This window comes from Carcharodon carcharias, chromosome 15, assembly GCF_017639515.1.
Source record: "Carcharodon carcharias isolate sCarCar2 chromosome 15, sCarCar2.pri, whole genome shotgun sequence".
NCBI lineage: Eukaryota > Metazoa > Chordata > Chondrichthyes > Lamniformes > Lamnidae > Carcharodon > Carcharodon carcharias.
In genome coordinates, this window is record NC_054481.1 from 46237648 (window position 1) to 46250382 (window position 12735).

The 12735-nt window shown below is 41.5% G+C and overlaps 1 protein-coding gene across 1 annotated transcript in view; it reads right to left on the reverse strand.

Moving 5' to 3' along the window:
* The window catches only part of sdk1a (sidekick cell adhesion molecule 1a), a 954785-nt gene that overhangs the window by 119756 nt on the left and 822294 nt on the right, over nt 1-12735 (reverse strand). The window lies entirely within an intron of this gene.

Here is a 12735-nt window from a genome sequence, read left to right on the forward strand (position 1 = left end):
CTGCACCCACTTTAGAATTGTACCCTTTATATTGCCTCTCCTTGTTTTTCCTCCCAAAACGTATCACTTCACACTTTTCCGTATTAAATTTCATCTGCCATCTGGCTCGCCATTCTACCAGCCTGTCTATGCCCACTTGAAGACTATCTCTATTCTCCTTACTGTTCACAACACTTTCAAGTTTTGTGTCATCTGCAAAGCTTGAAATTGTGCCCTGCATGCCCAAGTCAAAGTCTTTAATACAGATCAAGAACAACAGTATTCCTAATACTAACCCCAGGTAACTCCCCTATATACTTTACTCCAGTCGAAAAACAACAGGTTTTCATTCTTGGGATGTGGGCAACTTGTTACTACACTGTTTCCCATCACTCAACCAGCTTCATATCAATGCTGTTCCTTTTATTTCAGAAGCTCTAACTTTGCTAAAGTACCATGCAAGTTTGTCAGCAAACACCTTTTGGAAGTCCATGAACACCAATAAACTGCATTACCCTCATCTACTCCCTCTGGTACACATCAAAAACTGAATCAAGTTAGTTAGACACAATTTTCCTTTGTTAGCTTTCCACATTTGTCCAAGTGACTGATAATCCAGAACAAAACTAAAAGATTTCCAACCATTGAGGTTAAACTGACTGCCCTATAGTTGCTGGGCTTATCCTTACACCTTTTGAATAAGGGTGTAACATTTGCAATACTCCAGTCCTCTGGCACCACCCCTGCATCTAAGGAGGATTGGAAGATTGTGGCCAATGCTTCCGCAATTTCTGCCCTTACTTCCCTCAGGATCATTGGATGCATCGGATTCATTCCTGTGAATTAACTATAAGTACAGTCAGCTTTTCTAAAACCTTCTTTACATCAATTTTTAGCCCATCCAGTGACTTAACTACCTTGTCTTTCACTATGAGATGAATGATGTTTTGAATGAGTTATAACTGAGTTTTCAAACAGCATATTTTAAACTTCATAATTACTGAAAAAAGAGACATGCTGTCAAAGCTTTTCATCTTGCACTTATCAGGATATAATTACTGTTAAACATTGTCATTGGTCTTGAAAAGCAAATTTTATATTTATGAAATATGGAATTTCTCATCTACATGATTTTAAATTTAATGTTTTGTCAAAAAAGCTTGTTTATCTTTATTTTAACTTCTATCTTAATCCAATCATAATCAATCATTTTGTTATTCTGAAAATTTAAATTAAAAGAATTTTAAGTGCTTTTAAGTTCCTGGTTTTTTATGTGTGAATATTTTGATGTAATTGGCTGTCCCTCTCTTGCTGACATTACTGCTGCTACATGTCAGGTCGTCCCCTTTGTCAATATCTTATCGATTATATTGCTACCATTTATTAATGTCAATTATATTGTTACAGTGAAATGAAACAGATGACGGGTATTAATTGTCTTCAGGCACAGCTAATATTGGATAGCTGGGACACTGGGGGATTGGGAGGAGAGTTGTGAGACTGAACAAGTCAATAATCTCTCTCAATAAAGAGAAGTTCCATGTCGTGGTTTTGGGTTCACCAACCTGGCTTGGATCATGTTAATACCCTTGACTTGGCTCAGATTCAAACTGCTATTGGGAAAGGGAGATTCCCACCACTGTGATGGCTGGATCATTGTGGGTAGTAGCAAGTTCCCTTGCTTCCCTGTTGACTGCGATATCTGGACCATTATATTTCACTTGACATATTACTTTCAGGGAATTCTGCCAGCTTTTCTGCATCACTATTAAAGAAAAGAACATAAGTTCAGGAATTTGTTCTGATTGAGATATGAGATTCACTCCAACTGTGCAACACAACACAAATTGGAAGGAGACCTTATTGTCTCATGGAAGAGATCAATAACCTTTCCCAAGAAATGGAGAACCCCATTCTCCTCAATTGTCAGGCCATTACGATTATTGCAAAACTGCCCTTTCATCTCTGGGACCAGGGGAGAAGATGGGGATCCTCTCAATCTCATGGGCACTAGACTCTACAAACAAATCTCAACCCAGTTTCCAATGAATGTAATTTCACAGAACAAAACTTTATACTTCATCTCAAATTTGTCATCAATCCAGCAAATTCATTCAGAGACAGTCTATAAGAGCCGTGTGGAATGTCTGGTACAGGTTGGAGGTGCTGTTCTGACACTGGCTCTTAAGTATATTTTTGGCGCAGTATGGGAAAGCTTTCCAGTATATCAAATCTATGCTTCATCTGACCTAGGAATTCTTTACACAATGCACCTTGCAAGGGATTACGTGGCCTATTGCATTTCTTTATTAATTTGGGTAGTCATTTGTTTACCAATTGAAACTGCCACATGTATTCTTCCTACAGAATCAAATCAAGAAAAAAGTACTGCAAAAGCCAATGGGTGATTTACTATAAACATAATATGACACCTTAGAGCCATTTTGCAATTGTAAAAAAAACATGCTGTATACTATTTTAGGTGAATGCCTCTGGCAATCAGCAACAACACCAGTCCAAGTGGGACTGTTCCCACTCCCCAGTGACTTACTTTTGTAGTCTGACTTTAGAAGTGTGATTTTTGTGCTGCGGTTGTTAGTTTTTGCTCTCTCCTGGGGGCTTGTGTTGAATGATGCTGATACTTCTTTATGGCAGATTTTAAAAACTGAACAGACTTTTTAAAACCTATCAGCAATGTACAATGTCCCCTTTGAATTGTTGCGGAATCAGAAAATATTCAACCATTTGAATAACAGCAAATATCTAGGCATTTTCATGATACTAAAAGACTACAATCTGTTCTTCATTAATGTCATTTTTGACCAACACAAACAAGATTAAAGTTGAAACAACTGAAAAGAGACAATGAAACCTTTAGTAGTCCACTGAAAGCAGAGGGAACACTGACAGTTTGAACCAGAGTAAAAGAATTCCATCTTCTGTTTTGCCATTGCGACTGAAGAAAGTGTTAGGAGCTAGAGATAGTTTAAGTAAAGGTTATATGTGTATTTGTGGGTGTTAGGAATTAAGTTTAAGTTTAATTTGTGTTTCTGTATTTGTGTGTTAAGAAAGGGGGAATGAGTTTTAGTTTCACTTTAAAAGATGTCGGCATTTTAATGAGATTTTATGAAGGGAAGTTAAACACAAGGTAGGAAAAACAGTGCAATTGCCTAGTAACATGGGTTCAGAGAGGGGGACCCACACATACACGGAGGAGAAACCGAAAGCAGTTTGAATTCAGTTGGTGATTATGCTCTAAGGTGGAGAAAGCAGTTTAAGTCTCTCTTTAGCTGGACACGCTTGCAGATTGCTGAGGAGAATATGCCTAAGAATCTTAAATGAGTGGTTCTAAAGTTAAAGTAACAGTGAATGTCAAGTGGGTTCTGGATCTCGAGGGAGATACCAAGTTGTCAGCAGTCTACTGTGAGAAAGAACTGCAGGGAGCAGGTCCTAAAGGAAAAGAGAAAGACCCCATGAAGCCCTTCAAGTTAAGTCAAAGGACAAGGACAGGAATCTGGAACAAGATCCTGTTCAGTGGAAGTGAAAGCAAGGAGCAGAGAGGGAGGCTCCAAGTTTAGAGAAAGAAAGCCGCAGAAAGCAGGCTTAAAGCAAAATAGGCTTGCAAGAAGCCAGGGATTCCAAGGAGACAGCCGAAGGTCTGTAACTCTTTACTATGGGCATGTGAAGTAAGGTTTTTCTGTTGGCATGGCTGAGTATCTGAGAGAGAGTGTGTGGAAGACAAAGTTTGAATGCACGCAGCATTCCAGGGGAGAGGAACATCTGCAGGAGAGTTCAAGGCCCTGGAGGTGGACCCTCGTGGAAGGCGTCTGTGGGAAAGCGTCATTTGGGAGAAGATTCCAAAGCGGGTTCTTCAAGAATTGACTGGAAACCCCCTTGTGAAAGACGGAATTCAGTGAGATCGGTTGACTCATACATACGAACTTTGTAAGGAACATACCTTTTTATTTCTGTTGGACTGTTGTGAAGGACATATCTTTTTATTTTTTGTTGGATTGTGGATTAGAATTACAATGGCTGCAGGTTGAAAGACACGTCCACTGGAACAGGATGATATATACAATGTTGCAGTCCTGGAACTGTGTGCCATGAAAGATAAGATAATGCCGGAAAGGAGTCCTGGATCAAGGGAGCTGCCTGACAATAGCATTTTAATTGGCTCCTGACCAGGTGACCAGGTTTTGAATGATAAGCAGTGCAGCTGAATAGCTCCTAGCCTGAAAGGAGCAAGACCTAAAACCTCTTTCTCCTGTGTGTGGGAGATTTCAGTAATTCCACAAGAAGCTAGCTGGCTTTTTCTCCTCATATCTCTATAACCTGCTCCCTCTGAAAACCCCTGTCAAGAGGCAAAGGGGAAAATCACTGCTAGAGACATTGAAAGGTAAATGTTCAACCAGTGAATTAAAAACTGAAAGTACTGGAAGGCCATCTTGTGTCATCAACAAGAACTGAAAGGAATCTGGAAGACATCGATCAAAATCGATACATCGAATCATGTACTCTGGAATTGTTGCTATTTAGCTGTTTTATCCCACCCTCAAAGTCCATGTGTCTTGTATGTGAGTGTATAGGGATGTAAGAAGGGGTAGAGTTTAGGTTATAGAGTTAAAAATTAGCAATTCATATTTTTTTCTTTTGCCACTGGTTAATGAGTTTGTTCAATAAACAGTTATTTACTTATTAAGTTTACAAACGTGATGCTTGTGTTCTGTTAACCTACATTAAACAGGTAGAATTGAGGCAATCTGGTGGGTTGATCAAACTTGTTCACATTTGTTGTGGCTCGGGGAACAGTGGGGTTTGATATTATAGCACACTATCCCCAGTGAATCATGACAAAGACTGGGGGCTTTTTTGGAATGTTTTGGAACAAAAGACAATGACGATTTGGGTATAGATTTAGTAAGTAATACAAGCTAAAAGGAAACACTAGGTTTGTTCTGTCAAAAATAAGATGGCACTGGAAACTGCTAAAGCTTTCCTGCAAGTGGAAGAGATGTCCCTGACAATTTTACATGGGATCCCAAAAGCCAGGTTAATTGAATTAGCAAGTAAATTAAGAGTAGGATTGCCTGCCAAAGCTAGGAAGGCAAAGATAATCAAAGAGATGGCACAGCATTTAAAACTGGAAGGAATACCTGAAAGACCGAGTTCTCCAAGGCGTGGTTCATTGGAATGGGCTCAAATTCAGTTACAAATAAAAAAATTGGAACTGGAGACAGCAGAAAAAGATAGAGAAATGGAAATGTGAAAACCTGATCTCCAGAGGGAATTAGAAATGGCGAAGTTAGAAAAAGAGGAAAGAGAAAAAGAGAGAGAATTCCAGCTTAAAATGCTAGCAGTTAAAAAAGTGACAGCAGTAGGCGAGGCAGGATTTGTTTCCACATCAGAACCCTGTGGGGAGATGTTTAAATTTGTACAAGCTCTTCCAAAATTTGAAGAAAGGGAAGTTGAAGCATTCTTTATTTCTTTTGACAAGATAGCTAAACAGATGAATTGGCCAAAGGAAAACTGGACATTGTCCATGTAGAGCAAATTGACAGGTAGAGCACAGGAAATGTATGCTTCACTGTCAGAGGAGGTTTCTAGAGATTATGATGTGATGGAAAAGGTCATTTTGAGTGCATATGGGTTGGTCCCTGAAGCATACAGACAAAAGTTTCGAAATTTAAGGAAACAGCCTGGGCATTGAACTGCATTGAACTTGAAAATATCAAGCAAAGTAGTTTTGACAGGTGGAAATGAACATTAGGAGTTAAAACTACCTATGAAGTTCTAACAGAGATTATTCTCTTGGAAGAATTTAAAAACTCCTTACCTTCTGTAATAAGAACTCATGTTGAAGACCAAAGGGTTGCAACTGCTAGATAGGTAGCAATAATGGCTGATGATTATGAGTTGATCCATAAGACTAAACATTTTTTCCATCAGCCCTGTAAATTTGAAAAGCATAGAAAGTGAAAGGAAGGCAAGTAGCTAGGGTAAAGAATGGATAGCTGGGAATACCTTGAGATCTCCTCTCCAGATCAGGAAGGAAGGTACTAAGGGTGGAGGTGAAACTCAAAGGCCTAAGTGTTTCCATTGTAAAACAGTGAGACACATTTGTTCAGGATGCTGGAAGTTGTGAGGGAAGTCCATGGGACTTTGGAGTTTATAAGAGTGAGTCCGAAAAGGGAACTCAAAAAGAACATGCCATGGATTAAATTGTAGCTTTAACTACAAATAAGGGCCTGGAGGTAAACACTGCTGTGAATGCAGGTGAAGTGAATAAGGTAGATGAGAGATAGAAAAGGTTTTTGTTCAAAGGAAAGATAACCCCTTTTCATCAAATGATGCAGCTAAACCTATTACTATATTAAGGACACAGGAGCTACTCAAATTCTTTTGCTGGAGAAGGACCTAGTTTTCCCTCCAGAGAGTTCAATGAAAGCTAAAGTATTGGTAAACAGGATAAATGGAGAATATATCCTGGTTCCATTGTACAAAGTGCAATGGAGTGTGATTTGTTGTCTGGATCAATGGTTGTAGGAGTGGTTAAGAAATTACCCATGGACGGAGTTGATTTACTCCTGCGGAATGATTTGGCAGGAGTGAAGGTTATAACTTCGCCCATAACTATGCAAAGTCCGAGAGAGGCTAAAGAGACAGAGCAGTTACAAGAACAGTTTCCTGATATTTCTCCATCATGTGTGGTGACTAGAGCAATGGCTAAACAAAGTCCATCACCAGACATCAAAGTAATACCACGAGCAGATGTTAGAGTAGCCGAAGCTTTCTTTAAGGATGGGGGTAATTCAAAGGAAGTGTTTGGCAGGTCTTCATCAATTGAGGCTCAGAAAGCAGTTCCAGATTTAAACAAGTTAGCACAGTCAGCTCACACTGAAGCTGAGCAGGAAGGAGTTCCGAAGTGCTATTACATTAAAAATGGAGTTCTGACGAGGAAGTGGAGGCATCCTCAGATCTGTGGATGAGGAATGGATGATTGTTCATCATATAGTGGTACCGCCCAAATATCCTAAGGAGATACTGCGACTAGCACATGAAATTCCTATGGCAGGGCACATAGGAATACGCAAAACTCAAGCATCGATAAACAGGCCTTTTACCTGGCCAAGACTTCATAAGGACGTAGTGCAATTTTGTAAATGTGTCATTCATGTCAGGTAGTAGGTAAACCTCAACATGTAATCAAACCAGCAGGTTTAATACCCATACCAGTTTTTTGAAGAACAATTTGATCGGGTATGAGTAAATTGTGTAGGACTATTACCCAAAACAAAAGCAGGACATCAGTATATCCTTGCAATCAAGGATATGACAACTTGATTTCCAGAAGCTATTCCTTTAAGGACAATTACAGCTAAGGTGGTAGTGGAAAAGTTAACTCAGTTTTTCACTCATTATGGCCTATCAATTGAAATACAATCTGACCAAGGTTTGAACTTCGTGTCTAAGATTTTCCAGGACATAATTAGTAATTTGGGTATCAAACAACTAAAGTCTGCTGCCTATCACCCACAGACACAGAGAGCTTTAGAGAGATACCATCAGGCTCTCAAAGACTATGATTAAGACCTATTGCCATGAATATCTAAAGGATTGGGGCAAAGGATTAGATTTCTTATTATTTGCGACCAGAGATTCTCCGAGTGAATCTACTGGATTTAGTCCATTTGAATTGAGCTATGGTCCTGAAATAAAAGTTCCATTAAAAGTGATTAAGGAAAAGTTTCTAAAGCAGAAAGATGAATCCTCCATGTTGGATTACGTGTCCATGTTTCTAGAAAGGCTCACAGGAGCACTTAAAGTAGCACGAGAGCACTTAAAAATTTCCCACGCCAAAATGAAAGAATGGGCAGACAAACATGCTACAACGAGAAAGTTCCAAGCAGGAGATGAAGTATTGGTGTTATTATCTTTGCAGGGTGAACCCCTGAAATGAAATTCAGTGGTCCCACAAGAGAGTTAGTAAAGTGACTTATCTGATAGGTGCTCCTGAGTGTAGGAAGAAGAAAATGAAGCAATATCATTGCAGAGAAGATGATAACACAGAGCAAGTATTCCAGGTGGTAGGAGTAGTGGAGGATAACAAAGACAGTAAGGGCAAGGTAGAAGGAGAAGTAGACAGTGCCCAAAGTGAACCTCCTACAATTTGACTGGTCAATACAACAATACTGGGGCAGTTAAACACTGCGTTCTCATACTTAGAGGCAGCGGGGTGTAGGTGCAGTCTTTTACAAGGTGATCAGTTAGGGATAGAGAGGCCGGTGGGGAATTTTTCCAAGAAACTAAATCGATATCAGAGGAAGTACTCTACAATGGGATAAGAAACTCTAGCATTATTGCTGTCTCTTCAACACTTTGAAGTTAATGTCTGACACGGTAACAAAAAAAAACACTAATCTACACTGACCATAATCTATTGGCGGTCATTGAAAAGGTTAAAACTTGAAATGCGAGACTGTTTAGATGGAGTCTATTGTTTCAACCATTCAATATAAAGATTGTTCACATTGCCGGTAAAGATAATGTGATAGTGGTTGCATTGTCCAAGGTGTAAAATACTAAAAATAAGTTAAGGGGGTAAGGAATGTTCAAGAAACTATAAGGGGGAGGAGGACAAATGAAAGTAAGTCTCATGTTTTGTTGTCCATGAGTCACATACCTTGTGATGAAACGCATTTTTGAAATGGCGTTTTAATCTTTTTTAAGGGTGAAGGCATGTAAGGAACATATCTTTTTATTTCAGCTGGATTGTTGTAAAGTTCATATCTTTTTATTTTTGTTGGATTGTGGATTAGAATTACAATGGCTGCAGGTTGAAAGACATGTACACCGGAACAGGGTGAGAGATATGTATAATGTTGCAGTCCTGGGATGGAATGTGCCATGAAAGACAAGATGATGCTGGAGAGGAGTCCTGGACCAAGGGAGCTGCCTGACAACAGCATTTTAATTGGCTCCTGGCCAGGCGACCAGGTTTTGTATGAGAAGCAGTGCAGCTGAATAGCTCCTCGCCTGAAAGAAACAAGACTTAAAACTTCTTTCTCCTGTGTGTGGAAGATTCCAGTAATTCCACAATAAGCTAGCTTGCTTTTTCTCCTCATATCTCTATGACCTGCTCTCTCTGAAAACCCCTGTCAAGAGGCAAAGGGGGAAATCACTGTTAGAGACATTGAAAGGCAAGTGCTCAACCAGTGAGCTAAATACTGAAAGTATTGGATGACCACCTTCTGTCATCAAGAAGAACTGAAAGGAAGTTGGAAGACATCGATCAAAATCAACCCATCGAATACTGTACTCCGGAATTGGTGCTATTGAACTGTTTTATCCCACCCTTAAAATCCATGTTTTTATGTGTCTTGTATGTCACGGCTCAGGAAACAGTGGTGCTTGATATTTCAGCACACTATCCCCAGTGAGTCGTGACAACATACATACAAACATATAGATGAATTAGGAGCAGGAATGGGCCACTCAGCCCCTCAAGCCTGCTCCACTATTGAATAAGGTCATGGCTGATCAGAATGTAACCTCAACTCCACATTCCTGCCTACCCCTGATAAACTTTCACCCGCTTGTTAATCAAGAATCTATCTAGCTCGGCCTTAAAAATATTCAAAGGCTCTGCTTCCACTGCCTTTTGAGGAAGAGGGTTCCAATGACTCACTACCCTCAGAGAAAAATTTTCTCCTCATCTCTGTTTTAAATGAGCGACTCCTTATTTTTAAACAGTGACCATAGTTCTAGATTATCCCACAAGAGGAAGCATCCTCTCTACATCCACTCTGTCAAGACCCCTCAGGATCCACAGCACATGTGACTCCTTCAAAGAACTCAAATAAATTGGTTAAACATGATCTCCCTTTTACAAAACCATGTTGACTCTGCCTGCTTGCCTTGACAAGCGTCTGGGGGGAATTGATGAGAGGTTCATAGCATCTGTTTGGCGTGGCAGCTGTCACTTGGTTTCAGAGTGTGGTGTGTCTGTTTACAGGTCGCCCATTAGTTTACGTAGACTTATACTTAACGTGAACATGAGAGTATAAGGTAGCTTTAGTAACTTGTGTTACCCTTAGGAATCTGTATATATCTGTAAAAGATATAATTGTGGGTGAAGGAGTATTATAAAATAGTTAATCTTTTCTTGGCTAAGAAATGTTTTATTCTTTTGTTTAAAAGCTAATCAGCTGACTCTGTTCAGTAGCTGTCCTCCATGTTCCTTAACAAAAAATAAAAGTTAGGATCTATCAAGCTGGGTTCCACCCTGGGATCTGGCTTGTCCAATAGCAACCTCAGCTGGGATCATAACAAGTAGTAGAAAGGAAGCTGGAAAAGACTTAGGAAAAGGTTACTCAAGAGTCCAGGTCAAAGACAGTACAAATTCTATTTATAGGTTTTATTCCATTGAACCTGGTTTGAATAAAGTCCTTGACCTTTACCTCGTAGAGGCTGAGCGTCAACTCGCAGACACTTCCTCCTACCTCTCCCTGGACCATGACCCCACCACTGAACATCAAGCCATTGTTTCCAGGCCTGTTACTGACCTCATCTCCTCTGGAGATCTTCCTTCCACAGCTTCCAACCTCATAGTCTCCCAACCTTGGACGGCCTGCTTCTACCTCCTATCCAAAATCCACAAACAGGAATGTCCCGGCAGAGCAATCATGCCACCCTGTTCCTGCCCCACGGGACTCATTTCTTGCTACCTTGACTCCATTCTCTCTTCCCTTGTCCAGTCCCTTCCCACCTACATCTGTGATTCCTCTGACACCCTACATCATATCAACAATTTCCAGTTCCCTGGCCCCAACCGCCTCCTCTTCACCACGGACGTCCAATCCCTCTACACCATGGACGTCCAATCCCTCGACACCTCCATCCCCCACCAGGATGGTCTGATGGCTCTCCGCTTCTTCCTCGTACAGAGGCCCGAACAATCCCCATCCACCACTCCTCTCCGCCGTCTGGCTGAACTTGTTCTCACACTGAACAATTTCTCCTTTAACTCCTCTCACTTCCTCCAAATAAAAGATGTGGCTATGAGTACCCGCATGGGCCCCAGCTATGCCTGTCTCTTTATGGGGAATGTGGAACATTCCTTGTTCCAGTCCTACTCCGGCCCCCTTCCACAACTCTTTCTCCGGTACATCGATGATTACTTCGGTGCTGTTCATGCTCTCGTCTGGACCTGGAAAAATTTATTAATTTTGCTTCCAATCTCCACCCCTCCATCATTTTCACATGGTCCATCTCTGACACTTCCCTTCCCTTCCTTGACCTCTCTGTCTCAATTTCTGGTGATAGACTGTCCACCAATATCCATTACAAGCCTACCGACTCCCACAGCTACTTCGACAACAGCTCCTCGCACCCCGCTTCCTGTAAGGACTCCATCCCATTCTCTCAGTTCCTTCGCCTCCGTCGCATCTGTTCTGATAATGCCACTTTCAAAAACAGTTCCTCTGACATGTCCTCCTCCTTCCTTAACTGAGGTTTTCCACCCATGGTGGTTGACAGGGCCCTCAACCGTGTCCAGCCCATCTCCCGCGCATCCGGCCTCACACCCTCTTCTCCCTCCCAGAAACATGATAGAGTCCCCCTTGTCCTCACTTATCACCCCACCAGCCTCCACATTCAAAGGATCAACCTCCGCCATTTCTGCCAACTCCAGCATGATGCCACCACCAAACACATCTTCCCTTCACCTCCCCCTCCCCCGGTGGCATTCCGCAGGGATCATTCACTCCGGGACACCCTGGTCCACTCCTCCATCACCCCCTACACCTCAACCCCCTCCCACGGCACCTCCCCATGCAACCGCAGAAGGTGCAACACCTGCCCCTTTACTTCCCCTCTCCTCACCGTCCAAGGGCCCAAACACTCCTTTCAAGTGAAGCAGCATTTCACTTGCACTTCCCTCAACTTAGTCCACTGCATTCGTTGCTCCCAATGCGGTTTCCTCTACATTGGAGAGGCCAAACGCAGACTGGGTGACCGCTTTGCAGAACACCTTCAGTCTGTCTGCAAGCATTACCCAGACCTCCCATTTCAACATTCCACCCTGCTCTCTTGCCCACATGTCTGTCCTTGGCTTGCTGCATTGTTCCAGTGAAGCTCAACGCAAACTGGAGGAACAGCACCTCATCTTCCGACTAGGCACTTTACAGCCTCCAGAACTGAATATTGAGTTCAACAATTTTAGATCACGAACTCTCTCCTCCATCCGATTTTCCCCCTCCTTTTTGTTTTTTTCCAATAATTTATATAGATTTTTCTTTTCCCACCTACTTCCATTATTTTTAAGTGTATTTCCATTCTTTGTTTTATCTCTACCTTTTAGCCTATTTCGTTCCCTTCTCCCCACCCCACCCCCACTAGGGCTATCTGTACCTTGCTTGTCCTGCTTTCTACCCTTAATTAGTACATTCCTTTAGATAATATCACCACCTTCAACACCTCTTTGTCCTTTTGTCTATGACTTCTTTTGGTTATCTCCACCTATCACTGGCCCTCTATCCAGCTCTTCTTGTCTCCCCCCCCCCACTCCACTAAACCAGCTTATATTTCACCTCTCTTCTATTTTTACTTAGTTCTGTTGAAGGGTCATTCGGACTCGAAACGTTAACTGTGCTCCTCTCCGCGGATGCTGCCAAACCTGCTGAGTTTTTCCAGGTATTTTTGTTTTTGTTTTGAATAAAGTCTGTTTGGAATACAATTCTAGTTTCAACATAGATT